Source organism: Sciurus carolinensis, chromosome 16 (assembly GCF_902686445.1).
Source record: "Sciurus carolinensis chromosome 16, mSciCar1.2, whole genome shotgun sequence".
NCBI lineage: Eukaryota > Metazoa > Chordata > Mammalia > Rodentia > Sciuridae > Sciurus > Sciurus carolinensis.
In genome coordinates this window covers 42,026,307-42,032,677 of record NC_062228.1, presented here as the reverse complement: position 1 = coordinate 42,032,677, position 6,371 = coordinate 42,026,307, and the positions used below count along the sequence as shown (strand labels likewise).

Genomic DNA, 6,371 nt, shown 5'->3' with positions numbered 1-6,371 from the left:
CAAATAATTTATAATCTCAGGTCAGACTTCATAAAGTTTGACATTTTAATTTATGACAACTGAATAGTGCAGAAACTCCATCTATTTTTTTCTTTTTGGAGTCCTTGAATAACTGATCTAAGCATGCCATCAACATTTCTATAACTGCATTCGATGGAGAGAGAAGAGTGTATTTTCCCCATCTTTTGGTGTAAACCAGAATGCCTTGGTTCACACTGTCTTTCACACATTAGTACTTGACACATCCATCCACAGGTAGGGTATTTCTTTTTTGTTGTTCTTGTTTTCAGATACATCAGACAGATGGTAAATCTCTTCTTAATTCAGTATGTACAGGAATTTTTTTTTTGTTGTTATCTTTCTCTTCATGAACTTACACGTTTGTTTAAAGTTCCTTAAATTTTTAGTATGGTCTTGAGAGAGACAGGAGATGACCACAGGTCAGTCCTCCATCTTTCTTTCATAAAGCCTAAAAAAATTATGTTCAATGAAAACTTCAACTATATTTTTTCTTGCTTTTGTTGGTTAGTATGATGACTATTTAAAAAATTCTATTTCAAGTTTTTAGGGTTTTTTTTTTTGTTTTAAAACAGGAGTATCTATCTAAAAAGTAGAAGATGGAAATGGTTTAGAAAGATAGTTTGAGAATCTGGAGGGGTTTCTTTCAGCTTGCTGGTTTAAAATTTTGTCTGATTTTAGAAGACACACAGAACTGGTAAAGACAACAGATTTTTCTCTTCCTTTACATTAACCAAGTCAAAAGGTATTTTTAATTTATTCATACTATAAAAAACCCCTTTTACATCTGTATATGGTTTTTATACCTCAATATTACTTCTTTAGTTAGACTTGATAATTGTAAATTTTTCTTCTTGTGCATCAGCACCTATCATGTTTCCTTTTGAGAAGAATTATTTCTACTTCACTTTCTTTGGGGTTTTTGCTGCTCCTCGGGACTAGTTATCTAAGTATCAGTTGTCAAAATGTCTTTAGAATTATGAAATCTTTGCTGAATGAAAATATCCAGTCCAATTTTTAGACCCGTAATCTGCCCAAACAATTGGTCTTAAAATATTTTCATCTTTCCCTGTTTCTTTTATTTTGATTGTCACGGGTGCAGGTTTTTAGCTGAATGAGAGAAGGATGAAACTGGGTTTGGGCACCCGATTTTATCCACAGGTACACCGGTTTTAACTTTCCCTTTTTATTAACAAAGCTAACGTGAAAGCAAAGTGTTTTCTGTTGCAAATTTAACTTCTTTAATTAAAAATGAAAGTTATGAGGGAGTAGTGCCATGGGTGAAGTTCTAATATCCTCAGAATGGGGGAAATGGGTTTAAAATTAAAACCGCTCGCACGATGGTGACACCGCAGTACAGCGTCAGGATACTTTATTTAATGGAAAATAGATACCAATGCCTTAAACTCTTCTAGTATTACCTTTTAAAAATATTATAAAACTATAAGAGGCATGACTATGAGAGAGGCACTGATGAAAGCCGAGGTTGCCTTGGGAAGACGGGAGTTTGAAAGATTAAAGCATGAAAACTCAGGGTTTCAGACTCTAAAGGAATGTGCATTCCCATCCCTAAATGAGGTCAGGCAAAGCAGAATTCCGCTTCACTTTCGCCAACCTTGTAAAGTTGGCAAGTGTCTGAAACAAGCCATTCATTCTGGAATGTTCTAAATCGATGATAAAATCCCAAAAAGAACCTCTGATTTATGGTCTCTGTGCCTGTTGGATGGCTTTTTTTCTTCCCCCAAAGTACTAAGAAAAGCATTTTCCCCTTTTATTGGGATGGGGGGTGTGTGTCTTAGGACCCCTCCTTCCATTTCCAGTTATATGAGCTATAATCTTTCGAAACCTATTTCATGGAAAGCTCTAACTGCATCCACTGGGATTAGTATATCTGTCATGTTCTGCAGTTCATCCAATAAAATCCCTAACATTTTGTAGAATGGTGTTCGTCCCCCACACCCAAAAAAGTCAAATGCTATACCAGACATATCATTTTACAAAATATTAATAGATTTTTCCAATGTCTGTATTATACACTGAGGTATTTCAGGCATAGAAAATGTTACATCTACAAAGACTTTAACATTAAAAATATCCTGGGCTCAGGACTCACAGCAAAAGTGTAATAGCAAAACTAAATTAATTTCATGGTAATTTATCATCCTTAAAATTTAAAGTGGGAGGAGGCGAAGAAGGGTCTTTCTGTCAAGTACCTTCCCGGTGTCTTCCAACAAGAACTTAAGAATAAGATTCAGTACACACAAACTAAAGTGTGGTGCATCTGTGTAAACTTATCAGGCATTTTTCTTTTACCCCTAAGCACACAGGTCAGTCCTTCTTGACATACTTGACCAAGCTTAGACAGTGAGTCCTAATAACATTGACACTTCCAGAAGATTCTGTTTTTAGATGAAACAACTGTGGTTGACAGACAGGATCTTTGGAAAGCGCCAGCCACCAGCTGGAGTGGCTGCCCAAGGGTGATCAGGACTCCATACCCTGTTGGCCTACAGGGCCCAGAGAGCTGGAGGAGCCCCAACGCCTCCCAAATCAGAGCTCTGTGCTCAGTCTGCCATGTGACAAGGAAAGGGCTGTGGGGCCCATCTGTCCTAGCCATCCTAGAACAGAGTAGGGCTGCAGACAAGCAGGTCTGTCATGAGTTTGTGGATCAGCGTCGTTGGCCATTCCAATGTGTCCTTCATCTTTTGCTTTTGCAGGGCAATCTGGCAGGAAATTGTTTCTCTTTGCACCACCTTCCAGGGACAGCTGCAAGATCATCCCCAACTGTTTCACCTGAAAGTCTCAGAAGAGGACATATGTGTATATGTGTCCGGTTAAGACATCCTTTTCTGTTTTAAGTAGTTTTTCAGATTTGCATTTTCTAGGATTATGCTTTTCTTCACTTCCCCTATGTGATTCATTAGTATTTTCCTGTTATAGAGGATTATCATTAATATCCAAGTAAGAAGTCACAAAAGCATCTGCATTTAGGGCAATAGCTTTTATATAGGAAATTGGGTTAGTTGCTTTCTTTCCTAACCTAATTTTGCTGGATTCAAATTCCTTTTTTTTTTTTTTTCATTTTTGCGATAGCTTTATTTTTGTGTATTGAAATACATATTCTTTGCAAAATCTTAAGATCCCACCCCCAAAAAATAAATAGGTTTGCAAAGAGTACCCATAATTCCACTTCCTGGAGACAATATCTTTTCCCTTTTGAATTAAATCTTTCCGATCCTTTTTAGGGAACTACAAATGTAACTGTATGTGTGTGGTCCAGAACTGTACCCTCTTAGAATACTTCCAATTTCCAAGTCTCTCCCCCTCAACCAATACCACATGGACTTGGCTCAACTTGAATTTTATGACCATAAACCACAAGCGGGCCCTCAGCACAGCTTGGTCTTACAAATCCACTTTGGCAATTGGTTCACTCTGCCGCTCTTCAAAACCACCGTTTCCTGCTTTCTTTTCTCTCTTCCAATCTTCAGTACCCTTTCCCTTCCTCGTGGTGAGTTGATGACCTTGCTTCTTATTTCATGGAGGAAAAAGAAGCAGTAAAATGAGAACTGCTTCATCGCCAGCCATCAACTCAGACCCACCAGCTTCCCGCCTCTGTTTTACCTGGCTCTCCTGCTGCTGTAAGTGACCCTCTTCCTGTCCTGTACCCCATCCCTTCTCCCAGCCAGTGACTTTGGCCATCCATCCTCCCATTTACCAGTTTTCCTCTCCATTCCTTCATTCCCAGCAGTATAAAAGTGTATTATACACTCTCTCTTCTCAAAAATATTTCTTCTCCATGCCTCCCCCTTTAGAATCACATTTCCTCTGCTCCCCTTTATAGCAAAATTTCTCAAGAGTTGATTAGACTTCCTGTTTTCACTTTGCATTGATATTTTCATATGTCCTGTAATCTTGATGCTCTGGCACTTGGGGCCCTCATCCTGGAGAGACTGCTCCCCCTGCCCCCACCTGCCCCAGGGATAACTAATTCCTAGAGAAATTCCCAGAGAGGGCAAGTAACTCCTTGCAAGCATACTTTTGATACACACCAACCAGTCCAGAGCCCCAATCCCTACTTATCTCCTTTATCAAATTCTCACATACTAAGCCAATATTCCCCCTGCTCCAAATCAGCCCAGGACTAGGTACTGGACAACTAGAGGCCAGCCCCATAGTCTAGAAATCATTCAAGCTATCCAGCCCGAGATTTGTCTTACCCAGGTCTTCCAATGAAAACCCCAGTAAAGGCTCTGGGTCATGCGCTCTCTTCTTCCTCTTCTGTCTCCCCATGGGCCCTTGTGCTTCCCCACGTAGCCCCGAGGGCCATGCTGCGTCTTCTGTATCTTGGGATCTGACGATCGTTTCTTTGTCTGCATGCTTTGCCAAACCTGATTAAAACAAACCCAGGTACAACTTCCAGAGCACGCTTCTCCAGATTTTCTCTGTAAACGACTGTAGTCACACTATATTGTTGCCACCATTCCTCCCACACAGATCTTCACCGAGCGCCTCTATCCTGTCACATTCAGTAGTTAACTTTTGATCCTCAGGTGACTTGAACTTGCAGCAGATTTGATAGGACCTCATGATATCCTTTCCAATGGTTCCTCTCTTGAACTCTGGGACTGCATGCTCTCCCAGAGTTTCTCTCTCCTCACTGGCTGCTCCTTCTGGAACTTCCCCGCCCATCTCTCTGCTCTCCCTAAACTCCATGTGTTCTAAGCACCCCAGGCAACAGCTCATCAGTGTCCGCTCTCAGGCTGTGGGTGATCTCATTCAGCCCCATGACTTTAATTATCACCTCTATGCTGATGATTCCCAGGTGTTTTTATTTCCTTACTTTTTTCTTATCAATATTTTTTTTTGACAAATCATAATTATATGCATTTAGGGGGTATAATGTGATGGTTTGATATACATGTATAGTGTGGAATGATTAAATCAAGTCAACTAACATATCCATCAACTTGTTTACCTGTCATGGTGAGACCTTTGAAATTTCCACTCTTAGTTTTTGAAGCATACAATACATTATTATTGACTGTAGGCACCCTGCTGTGCAACAGACTTCAGAACCCCTTTCTCCTGTCTATCCGAAACTTTTAACTTTTGTTTTATTGAGTTACCATTCACACGGCATAAAATTAAATATAAATCACTTTCAAATGTACAATTCAGAGGCATTTACTATATTCACAGTGAAGTGCTTCCATTGCTCTGCTTACTTCCAAGATATTTTCAATGCCCTGAAAAGGAACCCATGTACTCATTAAGTCACCATCACCTACTCCCTCCTCTCCAAAGCCCCTTGGAAACCACTCGCCTGCTTTCTCTGTGGATTCACATTTTCCAGAAGTGTCATTATGGTGATTTCCATTTGTCCTACCTGCAGTTAGGACCTCTCCTTTGAGTTATGCCATCACCTACTTATCCTCTTCTCCTGATCCTCTGATGATATAGCAAGCTTTGTGTGTGTGTGTGGGGGGTGTCCCCAAACAAGCTCCTGAGTTTCTCTCTCCAATCCCCTGATTTTTTCCCATCTCAGGAAATGACACCAGCATCCACCTCATTCCTTAGTTATAAAACTAGGCATAATAGAGGTTCTTATTTTCTGCCCTCATTTGCGTTCTCTTGTTTACTGCTCTATTTGCCTTTTAATCTTCTCACTAGGAGGTGAGGAGGCTTTGAGGATGGAGGACAGGAGGGAATGATGGGCAAGAGGCTGGTTTGGTAGATCCTGTTATAGCTGGGAGAATCTGCAGCATTTATCTAAGGAAGGAAAAGTGGGTGGACACCAGTGATTTCTGCCATGGGACAGTTGTGTGCCTGATGAGGAGGGACCAGCCACTAAAGCCAGGACTGGGAATAGGCACTGGTGACAGTCATGGGAGACCACCCCCTGTCCCCACAGTCCAGCAGCAGGAAGCTCATTCTGCAAAGAGCGAAGCAGTCTCCTCTCTCTTCACAACTACCATCTGGTGTCGGTGCCCAAATTTAGGTCCCTCTGATGGTGGTCTCGGTCATTGTCTTCTGATGAAGTGGATGCAGTTTGGTTTTAGTGTGGTCACTCTTCATTCTGTCTGTTTTAAATATGTTGCAAATAAATATAGATTAAAACAGGCCAAATTTTTCTTTTCGAGTTTCAAGTCAAATATTTTTCATTTTTATTTTCTTGAGCACATGGTTCTTTGGGTTCTTCATATGTCAGCACATGCTAAACAGCATGGAAAGAGGCAGTCTTGTCTCATTTTTCTGACACATTTCTGTGATAGACGTGTGTGCAAAGAACTGTTAGCAATTAAGGATTGATTTCATTGTTCAAGAGATTTGGGGACTGAAAATTTGGCACC

General features: G+C 40.5%; 1 non-coding gene across 1 annotated transcript; it reads right to left on the bottom strand.

Annotated features, from left to right (window-relative positions):
* Positions 1 to 288: 288 nt before the first annotated feature.
* On the bottom strand, positions 289 to 330 carry LOC124967639 (small nucleolar RNA SNORD77). The gene has a single exon (XR_007105561.1). It is a non-coding gene; the product is annotated as a small nucleolar RNA SNORD77 (small nucleolar RNA).
* Between the last annotated feature and the right edge of the window lie 6,041 nt (positions 331 to 6,371).